Below are 17,483 nucleotides of genomic sequence, written 5' to 3'. Positions count from 1 at the left end.
CGTTACGTGCTGTTTAACACAGTATATTTCAGTGCGTTATGTGGCATTTACACAGTATATTTCTGTGCGTTAGTGCACGTTTAACACAGTATATTTCAGTGCATTACCGCATATTTACACAGTATATTTCTGTGTGTTAATGCCTGTTTAACACAGTATATTTCTGTGTGTTCTTGCAGGTTGAAAACAGTATATTTCTGTGCATTATTGCACATTTAATGCAGTATATTTCTGTGTATTAGTGCACGTTTAACGCAGTATATTTCTGTGTGTTAGTGCACGTTTAACGCAGTATATATCTGTGTGTTAGTGCACGTTTACGCAGTATACTTCTGTGTGTTAGTGCACGTTTAACGCAGCATATTTCCGTGCGTTATTGCACATTGAACACAGTATATTTCTGTGCATTACTGCACGTTTAACGCAGTATATTTCTGTGCGTTATGTGCCGTTTAACACAGTATATTTCAGTGTGTAATGTGGCATTTACACAGTATATTTCTGTGCGTTAATGCACGTTTAACACAGTATATTTCAGTGCATTACTGCATGTTTAACGCAGTACATTTCTGTGCGTTAATGCCCATTTAACGCAGTATATTTCTGTGCGTTCTTGCTGGTTGAATATACAGTATATTTCCGTGCGTTTTTGCACATTTAATGCAGTATATCTCTGTGCATAACGCGCCGTTTAATGTAGTATATTTCTGTGCGTTAGTGCGCGTTTAACGCAGTATATTTCTGTATGTTAGTGCACGTTTAACACAGTATATTTCTGTGTGTTAGTGCAGGTTTACGCAGTATATTTCTATGTTAAGTGCCATTTAAAGCAGTATATTTCAGTGCATTAAGTGCCATTTAAATCAGTATATTTCAGTGCGTTACGTGGCATTTACACAGTATATTTCTGTGATTTAGAGCATGTTTAACACAGTATATTTCTGTGCGTTACTGCACGTTTAACGCAGAAAATTTCTGTGCGTTAATGCACATGTAGCGCAGTATATTTCTTTGCATTTTTTCAGGTTGAACACAGTATATTTCTGTGCATAACGTGCCGTTTAACGCAGTATTTTTCTGCGCGTTAGTGCACTTTTAACGCAGTATATTTCTGTGTGTTAGTGCACGTTTAACGCAGTATATTTCTGTGCATTTTTGCAGGTTGAACACAGTATATTTCTGTATATTATTGCACATTTAATGCAGTATATTTCTGTGCATAACATGCCATTTGACGCAGTATTTTTCTGCGCATTAGTGCACGTTTAACGCAGTATATTTCTGTGTGTTAGTGCACATTTAACGCAGTATATTTCTGTGCGTTAGTGCACGTTTACGCAGTATATTTCTGTTCATTAGTGCACGTTTAACTAGCATATTTCTGTGCTTTTTTGCACTTTGAACGCAGTATGTTTCAGTGTGTTAAGTGCCATTTAAAGCAGTATATTTCAGTGTGTTAGTGCACATTTACCACAGTATATTTAAGGGCATTCTGTGCCGTTTAACATAGTATATTTATGTGCATTACAGCACGCTTTGTGCAGTATATTTCTGTGCGTTAGTGCATGTTTAACGTAGTATATTTCAGTGTGTTACGTGCCGTTTAATGCAGTATATTTCTGTGCATTACTGCAGGTTTAACGCAGTATATTTCTGTGCGTTAATGCATGCTTAACGCAGTATATTTCTGTGCGTTAGTACAGTTTTATTGCACTATATTGTACTGTGTTGGTGGAGTGGGTCTGTGTATTGAGTACTCAGGTTAAAATGCACCAAAAACCACTTTCCATTGATTAAAGTGCATCTACGTACATATTTCCACATCTTTATTACATTTTGTTAATAAGCACCTTCCCATCATGTCTGAGAGGCCAACAAGGAGAGGCAGACATTGTGAGGGGGCCAGCAGCGTATGTGTCCACAGGCAAAGGTGAACGTGGTCAGTCCTCAGGCAGGGCATCCTTTCCTCTGTTTAGTGATGTTGCCCCAGCTATCCAGCCACAGCATGCAGAGGAGGTAGTGGACTGACTTACTAAACCATCCTCATCTCCCAACATCCAAGCAGAGACTAGTGCGCAGTCCACTGCAGCTGCCAGAGTGGCTAAATCTGCCTCCTTGTCCACAGCTATTCCTGCCATAGCCCCAGCATCAGGCATGGAGGAGTCAGCTGAGTTATTTGAACACAGCGTCAGACACTTGCTTCTTGACGATGCTCAGCCATTACTTGATTCGGATGTTGGCTCTGAGGTTGAGGAAGGTAGGAACGTGAACCTACAGAGAGGAGAGAACACTGGTACACAAATTGGCAGTCCTATTCCCCCAGCCGCAGTGTATTGCCAAGTTGTGTCCAGTGGTAATGAGGGTGATGATGATTTTTTTTCAAATTCTTTATTGATCAAAACATAAACAGAAAGAAAGCATGACGCGTATAATCACAGTATACACAACAAGAGTATGCATGGAAGGAGAAAGTAAACTGGAGGCATGGAAATGCACAAGAATCATATCTAAAAGTTATCAAACTAATACAGTACATAAAGTACAAGTGAAGGGCAAAACCAGATCAACATAACAATTGATTACTGTGGTACAGTAGTGGCATCAATTCCATGGGAACAGTGAGGTGTAAAAAAAAGTAAAAAAAAAGTAAAAAAAAAGTAGAGAGCCACACCATTGCGATTACACGCTTATACTCGGATATAGAAGTAACACTTTTCTCTGAACGGGAGGGGAAAGATCAAGGAGGGACAGAGGAGAATCTGAGGAATCTGATGGAAAAAGAGCAGACCTGAACAGAGAGAGGGGGGGACGAAAAGGGGGTGACAGTGAAGGGAAATAGTAGGCAGGCATCCCGTGCGAGTGACACCAACACAACAGAACTCCAAGTCAGGTGCCAGGGGCGCCCAGAGCCTGTCCTTCGTCCGAGAGAATGAACGCATTCCAACATGCCCAGATTTTGGAGTATCGTTCTTTTCTCCCCTGTGCAGTGAGTACCATATCTTCCAAATCATTGATCCACTTAACCCTGCGGAGAAACAAGGAGAGTGTCGGAGGTGACGTGGACTTCCAGCAGAGACTGATACAGGACTTTGCAGCATCCGTGAGGTGTCTGAGCACAGATCTTTTGTACTTTCTAGGCGCAATCCTGGAGCAATGAAGTAAGAAGAACGCAGGGTCATCCGGGACAACAAACTCTGTCATCTTCTGAATAACTCTGCGCACCCCCACCCAGAAGTCGCGCAGCGCAGGGCAGCTCCAAAAAATATGAGCCATAGTTTCCCTCTCCTTCCGGCAGCGCCAACAACTGTCCGAGGTCTCGGGGAAGATATGGTGGAGTCTAGAAGGGGTGTAGTACCAGTGAGTCAGAATCTTATAGTTCGATTCTTGGATGCGAGTACAAATAGAGGACTTGAGAGAGAATCTCACCATGTTACGCCGTTGTAAGTCAGAGAAGACCTTGTGGAGTTCTCCTTCCCATTTTAAAATCCCTGGTAGAACGAAGTCATCAGGCGGGAGAGAAAGGAGAGCATATAATTGGGATCGGGTATGAGGCATAGGGCCCTGGGCGACCAGAAGAACAGAGATTCTTGCAGCTCTGCAGGGGCAGGCCCAGAGGTGGTTCATGTCATGCCAGGAAAGGGCTGTCTGCCACTAGACAGTGAAAGTTGACATATGTGCAATGCCTGGCACATGTCCTCAATTTGGTGCTGCAGCATTTCCTAAATAGGTACCCAGGGTTGGAAGATTTGTTAAAGCAGGCCAGAAGAGTCTGTAGCCATTTCAAGCAGTGATACACAGCCAGTGCTCGGTTGGCTTAAATTCAGTGGGAATTGCACCTGCCCATAAACTGCCTGATTTGTGACATACCTACCAGGTGAAACTTGACTTTGGCAATGCTGCAGTGGCTGCACATGCAGCAGAGGGCCGTCAACGGGTACCTGTGTGAGTATGGCACAATGACAGCCTCAGGCCGGGTCAGCTTTTTTTCCCCATGCCAAAGGCAGCTGATAAAGGATGCATGCACTGTACTGTCACCATTTGAGGAGGCCACAAGGATGGTGAGCCATGGCAATGCATGCATCAGTGAAACAATCCCTGTTGTGTTCCGGCTGGAGCAGACTCTGTGTGGCATTATGAACAGGGCACTCGAGGCAGAGCAGCGGGAGGAAGAGGACTTCCTTTCCTCTTAAGGCCCCTTTTATGCAGACACCATTCTTCCTATGCCACAGAACGCACAAGAGGAGAGGGAGGAGGAGGATTCCGGCAGTTTTGGAGGCACTGAAGCAGAGGAAGACATACGTCAACCCTCAACAGATGATTTTCCATCCCCAGAACCTTTGGGAGTAGTACGTGGCAGGGAGGAGGCAGTTCCAGATACTGTATTCCTTAGTGACCCTGAGGAGTCTGCTTCTCATGCCTCCGCAAACATGCGGTGCATGGGTTCCCTCATGCTTCAAAGTAGTGCTGTATCTTAGCGTAGGCAGACAAGGCCCAGGCCAAGGGCGGCACTTTGCAGGGGGCAGCAAAAAAGCTGCACCCCGCATGAAAAAAAACAGCCTCCTCCTGGCTCCCGCACAAAAAGGGTCACCGCCGGCTTGCACTACACTTTTAGTATAGTGCCAGTCTTATGGGGTGAATTGGGCCGGAGGGCAGGGTTCAGGAGGCAAGTCAGTCTGGCACCCCCATAAAGCAGTCACACTGCTACCTGCCGGTATGATAATACCGGCCAGTGAGAGCATTCAGACAGATCGCAGGCTGCCGACTACAGTTAATACAACTGGCCCGTCGGCCACCAATGATAATAAATGTGGCACTGCAGCCTAATGCTCCACCTACCCTTCCTCCGCCCCCAGGTATGGCAGGCATCATCTCAATAATAGAATTTAATTTCTTTAAACATCCTTGTCCTTGAGTGAGCATACTGAATTGCATCACATACAATTAAGACTTAATTGTATATGATGGCAGTAATATTTTGGACCTGCTCACCTCCATATGTGCTATTGCAATATGTCACTGGATTAGTAAGATTATTCCTTTCTTTTAGGATATTTGGACTTGTGTTTGCTGCCACTGATTATTTCACTTATTTATAAAATGACTATGGACTTCCTAGTCATTATACAAATAAGTGAAATAATCCTATCATTACAATCAGTGGCAGTAAACACAAGTCCAAATTTCTTAAAAGAAAGGAGTAATCTTACTAATTCTGTGACATGAGGCTGTACTAATGGCCACTGATAAGGTTGACTGATGGCCACTGATGAGGTGGCACTAATAAGCTGCACTGATGGGGCTGCACTGTTAAGGCAGCACTGATATGCTGCACTGATGGGCACTGATATTCTGCACTGATGTGTGCTAATAGGCTACACTGATGATATGCTGCTCTGATGGCCACTGATGAGGCGGCAGTGGTGCATACTGATAAACTGCACTGATGGGCACTAATGGGGCAGCAATGATAAGGCAGCACTGATTTGCTGCACTGATGGGCACTGATAACATAGAAACATAGAAACATAGAATGTGTCGGCAGATAAGAACCATTTGGCCCATCTAGTCTGCCCAATATATCTGAATCCTATGAATAGTCCCTGGCCCTATCTTATATGAAGGATAGCCTTATGCCTATCCCATGCATGCTTAAACTCCTTCACTGTATTTGCAGCTACCACTTCTGCAGGAAGGTTATTCCATGCATCCACTACTCTCTCAGTAAAGTAATACTTCCTCATATTACTTTTAAACCTTTGCCCCTCTAGTTTAAAACGGTGTCCTCTTGTGGTAGTTTTTCTTCTTTTAAATATGCTCTCCTCCTTTACCGAGTTGATTCCCTTTATGTATTTAAAAGTTTCTATCATATCCCCTCTGTCTCTTCTTTCTTCCAAGCTATACATGTTAAGGTCCTTTAACCTTTCCTGGTAAGTTTTTTCCTGCAATCCATGTACTAGTTTAGTAGCTCTTCTCTGAACTCTCTCTAGAGTATCTATATCCTTCTGGAGATATGGCCTCCAGTACTGCGCACAATACTCCAAGTGAGGTCTCACCAGTGTTCTGTACAGCGGCATAAGCACTTCTCTCTTTCTACTGCTTATACCTCTCCCTATACATCCAAGCATTCTGCTGGCATTTCGTGCTGCTCTATTACATTGTCCTCCCACTTTTAAGTCTTCTGAAATAATTACTCCTAAATCCCTTTCCTCAGATACTGAGGTCAGGACTGTGTCAAATATTCTATATTCTGCCCTTGGGTTTTTACGCCCCAGGTGCATTATCTTGCACTTATCCACATTAAATTTCAGTTGCCAGAGTTCTGACCATTCTTCTAGTTTTCCTAAATCCTTTTCCATTTGGCGTTTCCCTCCAGGAACATCAACCCTGTTACATATCTTTGTGTCATCAGCAAAAAGACAAACCTTACCATCGAGGCCTTTTGCAATATCACTTATGAAGATATTAAACAAAATTGGTCCCAGTACAGATCCCTGAGGTACCCCACTGGTAACACGACCTTGTTCTGAATGTTCTCCATTGACTACAACCCTCTGTTGTCTGTCATTTAGCCACTGCCTAATCCACTCAATAATATGGGAGTCCATGCTCAATGACTGTAGTTTATTGATAAGTCTTCTATGTGGGACAGTGTCAAAAGCCTTACTAAAATCTAGATATGCAATGTCTACTGCACCTCCCCCGTCTATTATTTTAGTCACCCAGTCAAAAAAATCTATAAGATTTGTTTGACATGATCTCCCTGAAGTAAACCCATGTTGTTTTTCATCTTGCAATCCATGGGATTTAAGATGTTCCACAATTCTATCCTTTAATAGGGTTTCCATTAATTTGCCTACTATTGATGTCAGACTCACTGGTCTATAGTTGCTTGATTCCTCCCTACTACCTTTCTTGTGAATGGGCACGACATTTGCCAATTTCCAATCTTCCGGGACGACTCCTGTTACTAATGATTGGTTAAATAAATCTGTTAATGGTTTTGCCAGCTCACCACTAAGCTCTTTTAATAATTTTGGGAGTATCTCATCAGGACCCTGTGACTTATTTGTCTTCACTTTAGACAGCAATCTTAGAACGTCTTCCTCTGTAAAGACACATGCATCAAACGATTCATTAGTCATCCTTTCAAGTGGAGGCCCTTTTCCTTCTTTTTCTTCGGTAAAAACTGAACAGAAGTATTCATTAACCTCCCTGGCGGTATGATTATGTCAGGAATTACATACCAAAAGCGGTACAATTGTTTTCATGGAAATTTGGCGTTATGTATTATAGGCCTACAATTCTTAGTAATTACTGACTTAAACCTGACCAAAACAAGAGTCTAGTAGACATCCCAGATGTGATCATTTTGAAACACAAACGCATGAATTATAATCGAATCAATAATATTATTTTATTATTTAATATATAATATATATAATAAAATTATATTATTGATTAGATTATAATTCATGCATTATATATTATATATAGATATATGTGTGTGTGTGTATATATATATATACACACATATATATATATATATATATATATATATATATATATATATATATATATATATATATATATATATATATATATATATATATAATATATAACGCATGAATTATAATTGAATCAATAATATAATTTTATATATATATACGTGTGTGTGCATATATATATATATATACACATATATATATGCATATATATATATATATATATATATATATATATATATATATACCGGTATGTATCGGTATGTATATATATATATATATATGCATATATATATGCATATACATATATATGTATATATATATATATATATATATATATATATATATGCATATATATACAGTGGGTACGGAAAGTATTCAGACCCCCTTACATTTTTCACTCTTTGTTATATTGCAGCCATTTGCTAAAATAATTTAGGTTCATTCTTCTTCCTCATGAATGTACACATAGCACCCCATACTGACAGAAAAACACAGAATTGTTGACATTGTTGCAGATTTATTAAAAAAGAAAAACTGAAATAGCACATGATCCTAAGTATTCAAACCCTTTGCTCAGTATTTAGTAGAAGCCCCCTTTTGATCTAATTCAGCCAGAAGTCTTTTTGGGAAAGATGCAACAAGTCTTTCACACCTGGATTTGGGGATCCTCTGCCATTCCTCCTTGCAGATCCTCTCCAGTTCTGTCAGGTTGGATGGTAAACTTTGGTGGACAGCCATTTTTAGGTCTCTCCAGAGATGCTCAATTGGGTTTAAGTCAGGGCTCTGGCTGGGCCATTCAAGAACAGTCACGGAGTTGTTGTGAAGCCACTCCTTCGTTATTTTAGCTGTGTGCTTAGGGTCATTGTCTTGTTGGAAGGTAAACCTTCGGCCCAGTCTGAGGTCCAGAGCACTCTGGAGAAGGTTTTTGTCCAGGATATCCCTGTACTTGGCCGCATTCATCTTTCCCTCGATTGCAACCAGTCGTCCTGTCCCTGCAGCTGAAAAACACCCCCACAGCATGATGCTGCCACCACCATGCTTCACTGTTGGGACTGTATTGAACAGGTGATGAGCAGTGCCTGGTTTTCTCCACACATACCGCTTAGAATTAAGGCCAAAAAGTTCTATTTTGGTCTCATCAGACCAGAGAATCTTATTTCTCACCATCTTGGAGTCCTTCAGGTGTTTTTTAGCAAACTCCATGCGGGCTTTCATGTGTCTTACACTGAGGAGAGGCTTCCGTCTGGCCACTCTGCCATAAAGCCCCGACTGGTGAAGGGCTGCAGTGATGGTTGACTTTCTACAACTTTCTCCCATCTCCTGACTGCATCTCTGGAGCTCAGCCACAGTGATCTTTGGGTTCTTCTTTACCTCTCTCACCAAGGCTCTTCTCCCCCGATAGCTCAGTTTGGCCAGACGGCCAGCTCTAGGAAGGGTTCTGTTCGTCCCAAACGTCTTCCATTTGAGGATTATGGAGGCCACTGTGATCTTAGGAACCTTAAGTGCAGTAGAAATCTTTTTGTAACCTTGGCCAGATCTGTGCCTTGCCACAATTCTGTCTCTGAGCTCTTCAGGCAGTTCCTTTGACCTCATGATTCTCATTTGCTCTGACATGCATTGTGATCTGGAAGGTCTTATATAGACAGGTGTGTGGCTTTCCTAATCAAGTCCAATCAGTATAATCAAACACAGCTGGACTCAAATGAAGGTGTAGAACCATCTCAAGGATGATCAAAAGAAATGGAAAGCACCTGAGTTAAATATATGAGTGTCACAGCAAAGGGTCTGAATACTTAGGACCATGTGATATATCAGTTTTTCTTTTTTTAATAAATCTGCAACAATGTCAACAATTCTGTGTTTTTCTGTCAGTATGGGGTGCTATGTGTACATTCATGAGGAAGAAGAATGAACCTAAATGATTTTAGCAAATGGCTGCAATATAACAAAGAGTGAAAAATTTAAGGGGGTCTGAATACTTTCCGTACCCACTGTATATATATATATATAATATAAAATGTGTTTTGTGCAACGTTTTTTTTAAATTTCCCTCCCTAGTTTCGCTCCCATGCAGCATTGCTGCTGCAGGGAACAGAACTAGGAAGTGATCAGACCGACGGAGGAGCGGCGGGACTCTCGGCTGGCGATCTCAGCAATGAGAGATCATCGCTGGATTGCCAGGATAAGGTAAGAGAACACCGCTGCGCTCTCTGCACATCCACCCCGAGCGTGACTCGGGGTTACCGCTCCTGCAATGAAAAATCCACCCTGAGTCACGCTCGGGATTAAGGCAGTCGGCTAGCCCTTTATTCTCTTCTACATACCTTCCGTCCTTTGTTTTTAATTTAGTTATTCCTTGTTTTAATTTCCTTTTTTCATTTATATATCTGAAGAATGTCTTATCCCCCTTTTTCATAGACTGAGCTAGTTTTTCTTCTGCCTGCGCTTTAGAAGTTCTTATAACTTGCTTGGCCTCGTTCTGCCTAATCTTGTAGGATTCCTTATCTTCATTGCTCTGGGTTTTTTTATAATTACAAAATGCTAGCTTTTTATTTTTAATGATTTGGGCCACTTCTGCTGAGTACCACAGTGGTCTCTTCCTTTTTTTGCTTTTACTGACAAGTCTAATGCATTTTTCTGTTGCCTTCAATAATGCACCTTTTAAGTAGTCCCATTTCTCCTGGACTCCATGTAATCTATTCAAGTCTGATAAGGACTCATTTATGACTAATTTCATTTTTGAAAAGTCTGTTTTTCTAAAATCTAAAACTTTTGTTTTTGTGTGGTGTGACTCTTTCACAGTTCTTATATTAAACCACACTGACTGGTCATCACTAGATCCCAAAGTTTCGCCTACAATGACATCATATACCGAATCCCCATTTGTGAATACCAAATCCAAAATGGCCTCCCTCCGGGTTGGCTCCTCAACCACTTGTTGCAGAGACAACCCCAGTAGGGAATTTAGAATATCTGTACTCCTGGTAGAACTTGCTATTTTGGTTTTCCAGTTTATATCTGGAAGATTGAAATCTCCCATAATGATAACTTCTCCTTTCATTGTCATTTTAGCTATTTCTTCAACTAGTAGATCATCTAGTTCTTTGACTTGACCAGGTGGTCTATATATCACACCTACACGAGTTACTGCATGATTAGCAAACTGCAACGTAACCCAAACTGACTCTATGTTGGCCTCACCAACTTGTATTTGGTTAGATTTAATGCTATCTTTCACATACAGGGCCACTCCTCCTCCTTGCTTGCCTTCTCTGTCTCTTCTGTATAAAGAGTACCCTGGTATGGTTATGTTCCAGTCATTTCTTTCATTAAACCATGTCTCCGTAACAGCTACTAAATCTACATTCTCAGATGCCATTATTGACCCAAGTTCATTGATTTTTTTACCTAAACTGCGAGCATTTGTAGACAGGACTCTGAGCTTATCATTTCTTAACCTCTGTGCTTCTGACCTGTTCTGGCATTGTTTCGGGGGGCAATTGGACTCTAGTATTTTCACTCTTTTGCCCCCCCCCCTTTCCTAGTTTAAATACTCTTTTGCAAATTCTTGGAGTTGTTCACTAAGTACATTTGTTCCTTTGAGAGAAAGATGCAAACAATCTTTTTTGTACAGTTCCTTTCTATTCCAAGTAGAGCTATCATGAGAAACAAAGCCAAATCCTTGCTCTTGACACCATTTACTAAGCCATATGTTGAACTCCTTTATGCGCCTCTGCCTATCATTCTGAACATTATGCACAGGCAGAACTTCAGAAAATGAAATGGTGGATGCAAAATCCTGTATGTCATTTCCAAGTGTGATAAAAGATTTTTTCACCTCTGACACTTCATTGCAAGCCAGGTCATTTGTCCCTAGATGGACAAGAACATCCACGTCCCCTTCCTGCTTTGCTTGCTTAACAATATTAATAATACGTCTTCTATCTCGCCTAGCAGTAGCACCAGGGAGACATCTCACAAAACCATTTTCTTTAAGCTCCACACTTCTTATGATTGAATCACCCAGCAACAGCTGCTTCCTTTGAGACTTCACTTTATCTTTTTTGTCCTTGGCTGCAGTCTTGCATACATTAGACATAGGAGTCGATGGTTTCTCACCCTCTGTGCTTGAGTCCATATCCATGTTGTCCTTACATTCTGAGAGTGCTGCAAATGAATTTTGGAGAACCACCGACTGTGGGACTTGTCTTCTATCCACCACTCTAAGTCTTCCAGAACCTACAGTAACCCATCTGCCATTTCTGGGGGTCCTCTGTGGCAGTGACATTGCAGCAGTCCCAGCTGGAGTTTGTTTAACAGATAATTTAAATATCTCTGATTTCAAAAATGCAATTTCCTGCTGCAGTAAGGAGAATTGCCTACAGATCTGACAGCATCCGAATCTCCAAAGAGTGGAACATGAAATAAATGTACAACAATTCCTGCACTGAACCAAGTCTGCCATTTTAAAGAGGAGAAAAAAAAATTGTAAATTTAAGTCAAACAAATCTTACCTTTTTTTTTTTCTTTTTCCACCTTCCAGCCTACCTCCTGACTATCTCCTGCAATATCTCTTCACTGTACTTAAAATGTTGTACTTGAATGGTGTACTTGCAGCTAATGAATTGACTTGCAGCTAATGAATTGATGCACTGATGGCACGAGGCGGCACTGATAAGCTTCACTGATGGGGTTCCACTGATATGCTGCCCTGATGGGCACTGATATGTTTCACTGATGGGCACACTGATGAGGCAGAGCTGATGGCCACTGATATGATGCACTGGTGGCCACTGATGGGGCTGTACTGATGGCCTCTGATGAGGCCGCACTTATATGCTGCACTGATGAGGCTACACTGATGGGCAGTAATGAGGCTGCACTGATGGGCAGTAGTGAGGCTGCACTGATGGGCAGTAATGAGGCTGCACTGATGGGCGCTGATAAGGCTGAACTTATGGGCACTGATAGACTGTGGTTGTGGTCTGTGGTTTACAGATGACAGGGCGGGTCATAAATAGGAAGGGGTGTGGCCTTTACAGGAAGGGGTGGGTCATTTTTAAATTAGGGGGTGCCAATGTTTATTCAGGCCTAGGGCAGCACAAAACCTAAATACAGCACTGCTTCAAAGCCTGCGAAAGGACCCAAGAATACATGGCATTAAGGAGAAGGATCACTATTGGTTGACAACCCTCCTTGACCACCGTTACAAGGGGAAAATCACAGAACTCATCCTGTCCCCACAGAAGGTGCAGAAGATGAAATCTCTTGAGGACAACTTAAAGAGGACTTTATCTAATGCTTTTCCCGACTCTAGTAGGTTACAGTGTCAGGGAAAACGTCGTTTTTAGGCTTGTGTTGGTCAAGAAAGGAGCAGTGGAGAAGGGAGACACCTAAGTGATGGATTTCACAATTTTTTTAGTCCTCGCCACCCAGGGTTTTCAGCTTCCACATCCTATCGGCAGTGTCTGCATCCTATGGTGGATGATTATCTAGGGACAAAAACAGAGATGGAGAGCTTTCCAGTTAACAATCCACTAGGTTTCATGGGCACAATTAACACCCAAAGACCAATTTTTCTGCACCTGTTTGACAGATGCATATAATTTACATTTTTGACAGCAAGGCCAATTCTTGCTTTCATCAAGAGTACCTCTATAGGGTTACGGTGGGAAGGCACCTTATACACACGAAGACCAATTTTTCCATGCCTGTTACTTCTATCCAAAGTCTGTGGAAGAGAATTTATCCAAAAAATCTCTAATCTTGTTCCCAGTGCACTACATTGTGGCCTCATCATACTGACTGGTTCCCCAAGCCGTTGTTTATAAAATAAAGAAAGCTTGCAGGAAAAATGTAATTTTTGGCTTTCTAAATGCAATTATTTCTGCAGCAGCTTCTATACACAGGACAGATGTGCCACTTTACAGGTAAAGGGGACCCCCCAGGCACTAAATTTTTCATTTTTATTGTTATTTCTCATTTTGATACTTTCACTTTAAGCATCAGTAAATCACTGTTCATTTAAAAATGACGTTTTTTACAAACCTTTTTTTCATTGATACATGTCCCTCAAGGCAGTACCCAGATCCCCATAACCATTACTTGCATATAAGCCTTCAAAATGAGCACTTTTGATTTTTCCAGCTTGGGTCCCATAGACTTCAATGGGGTTCGATGTTTGGTTCCAAATTTTCACGATGTTTGAAAGTTCTGGTGCGAACCGAAGAGGGGGTCATTCGGCCCATCCCTACATAGTAACAAAGTTTTCCAAGTGCACATTAGGATTAGTACATTTTAATGTAGCTTCAGTGTCAGCAGAAGGCTGTCCACTTTCACTGGCTGTGGGGACTTCCTCAATCTTCTCTAGTTCTCCTGTCATAACAAAGAAAGAAAAATCTAGGGATTCCTGAGAGGAATTACCTAGACCCACATTTTCTGTGCTGGCCAGGGATTCTGGCTCCGCCGCTGATTCAGCTACTGTGACAGAGTCTGGATGATCCCACAGTTCCCAAAACTTGGGGAACGGGGAACTCCCAGCCAAATATGGCCTCCTGTACTAAGTGGGGTACAACTCTGACCAGATGAATCACAGTACCTATGTGAGATTGAAACTTGACCGTAGCTATAAGATGCTCCCAGGTATCCCCATGTACACAAATCACAGAAACTTTTTTAGAAATGAAATTCACAGGCTTAACCATATCAGCGTTAACCAAAGTAATCAAACTTCCTGAGTCCAGCAAGGCCATATTAGGCTTATTATAGACAGTCATTTGACACATGTGTTTATGTTTACCCAGACTTGGCGCAGCAAACAACAGCAAACATAGACTGCCTTCTGAAACATAAGTCATATTGCATAGGTTCACCTGTCAATGGACAGTTTGCTGCAACATGTTCCATTTCCTGACAACAAAAACATTTAACATTTATCCAGTTAGGTTTGCTGAAAGGCCCTGGCTTCCCTTCTTTGGGAGGCCAATCTTCAGACCTGGCACCAAAAAACATCCCCACTGTCTCCTTGCCATGCTTACCACCCACTTCCCCTGAAACAGTTTTACCAGTTGCTTGGGAAGACTGTGGCTTTGGGTGGAAAGTCCATGCGGATGTAGGGGTGGTGACCAGGCTCTCTGCAGCAAGGTACCTTTCAAAAAGCTCCACCAGGTTGTCTGCCGACTTGGGGTCCCCTTGACTCACCCATTTCTGCAGGGGAATTAGTAGTGACCTCAGGAATCGGTCTATGACCACACGCGCCACTATTTGTGGCCCAGACAGCTGGGAAAAATCCGGTTCGGGATTTAGAGATCTCCCAGGTTTCTTCTAAAGCCTGGGAGATGTATAAACCCCGCACAGGATTTTTCCCAGCTCTCTCTGGGATGCTCTGCTACAACACTGTGCAAAAGTTTTGTCCAGATGTGAAGAAATGCTGGAATTGTAATTTGTTATCAATTTATAAAATGCAAAGTGAGAGAACAGAATAAAAAAACTAAATTAAATTAATTTTTGGTGTGACTACTCTTTGGCTTCAAACCAGCATCAATACTTCTAGGTTCGCACAGCGCTTGTGCACACAGTTTTTGAAGTAATTCAGCAGGTAGGTTGTTCCAAACATCTTGGAGAAATAACCACTGATCTTCTATATATATCCAGGCTGCCTCAAATCCTTCTGTCTTTTCATGTAATCCCAGACACTACATGATGCTGGGATAAGGTTTCTGAGGGGGCCAAACCATTACTTCCAAGACTCCTTGTCCTTCTTTACGCTGAAGATAAGTTTTAATGATTTTGGCTGTATGTTTGGGGTCATTGTCCTGCTGCAGAATAAATTTGGGGCCAATTATATATATATATATTATACTATTGTAAAGCAGTGCACAATCTGTTGACTCTATATAATTCAAGTATACTAATAATAATTGCATTAGGGAAATACCTGAATTAATTTCATATTTTTGCCGGGATATGTAAACTAGGTATACTTGCAATATAAAGCAATTTTTTATGCTGTTGATTTTAGTGTACTACCATATGTGGGACATAAGCATTTTTTTAAACATTAAGGAAGGCATCCTACTTCTATAAAATCCTGTGGTTTGCTATCTAAGGTACTTTTTTGCTAACAATCTAAACCTGAATGTACCTGCGTAAGTTATTCATTCATTTCAAGAAAGCTGACACACCAATCAACTGTTGGAATGTCTTCTCACTTCTCTCAAAGACTCCAGCAGTGGGACCTCCGTGTAAATCAAGGAAGCCTCAATTCTAACACTGCATTTTTCATGCAAAATACCTGAATAATCCAACCAAGAAAGTGAAAGATCTTTATGTGGTGGCTAGGGCTGGGAACTCCCAAGGGTCTGAGTTATTATTATAAAGGATTTATATAGTGGCAAAAGTTGGGGCACCAATTAACAATATAAAGGGAGACAGTACAGCTGCAATACAAGTCAAGAGAAGGTTGAGAAGGCCCTGCTGGGAAGATCTTACAATCTAAAATATAGCAAAGGAAAACATTGGTCCCCAACTGTGGTTTATTACAGCATGCACACAATAAAAAAAGGTTTTAGAGTAAAAGTTCAAAAAGTTTATATCATACACAATAATTTAAAATCACATGAAAGGGACTGGGTACATGAAATACTCCAGGTTTTTGCGTGCAAAGTGCGTCCTGTGTCCTCGGACATGGTTCGGCCTATTGTATGCAGGCCCCGCCTTCTTCCTGGCGCCTAGTCATGACGCGCCCAGCGTGCCTTCCCTTGTTTGCGTTGCCCTCTCCACTGGAAGTCATGCGGGACTGCATTTCTGTGTGTCGGTGGCTCAGCGACGTCTGACGTCACTGCGCACATTGTTGCGCGGTGGCGCTGGACGCCGCGGGGCCAGGGGGTCCTAGCAGGCTTTGTGGGGTGTCTTTCATTAAATGGAGTGGATATGTCTCCTCACACATACTGGGGGAGGGGGAATATCCCGATTAGGATGCACAGCCTCCATTGCTGATCTCCACCCTTGACCAGATGGAGATAATTAGTCTCTCCTCCAAACAAACTGACTACCCCGACTTACAGGCGAGTCCAATTTAGGTGAGTATACAAGGAGTGGCTCTATTCCCAGACTGTTCTGGCTACCATTTGATCCTAGGAGAGTGAATGTATCACTCATCCCAGTGTTTGCTGAACTCCTGACACTTGGGGAACTGGGTAAGCATTTATAATGGAGACCTTTTTTGATGGACCCTTTTCTTCTCTCCTGATGATAATAGATGATATCCATATACTCTACCCTCTCTTATTTTTCAGCTCCTGTGAAGTTTCCCCATTATTTGCCTGCCCCTTAGTGGGGATCCTTGAGGGACAAATGCTGGGGATCGTGTGACTTGCCGCTCACCAGGCCTTCATTTAAGTGGCACTACACTATAATACCCCTCCTTGGGATTTTGTCTCCCCTGTGCTGACGCAAACCCCCTCTCTCTCCCCTTCCTCCTTCCCCCTCCCTCTTTCCCTGTCCCCCGACTTTGGGGCTTGGTGGATTTCTGTTGAACTCCAGAATCACCACATAGAATCCACAGCCTATATTTCTATTACTACCTCTATGTCGCCCAGCCTTGGAACCAAGGAAGTCATCTCCCTTTTGGGATCCTTTTGAGAGCCTTATTCCAGTGTCTACAGCTAGACCTAGGGTAAGTTTATTATTCATGTTTGTTTTTATGGCATCACATTGGAGAAAACCATACATAGACAATGAATATGATGACTGTGGACTGTTGAAGTAATTTTGTTTCTTAACTAATTTTGATATGATGATCCTTTACATTTATAACATCTAAATCTATATTGATTGTTTGTATGGATATCTTTGATCACAGACATTTTTTGTGCCTTCTCCCCTGAAGAAGAAACTACAGTTTTCTAAACATGTTGGGATTACTGTTTCCGAATCACCATCTACAGGCTCCACACATGCCCTTTTGTTGATTTGGTA

Source organism: Pelophylax lessonae (assembly GCF_965119305.1).
Source record: "Pelophylax lessonae genome assembly, chromosome: 4".
Lineage (NCBI taxonomy): Eukaryota > Metazoa > Chordata > Amphibia > Anura > Ranidae > Pelophylax > Pelophylax lessonae.
Note: the sequence above shows the minus strand (reverse complement) of the source record.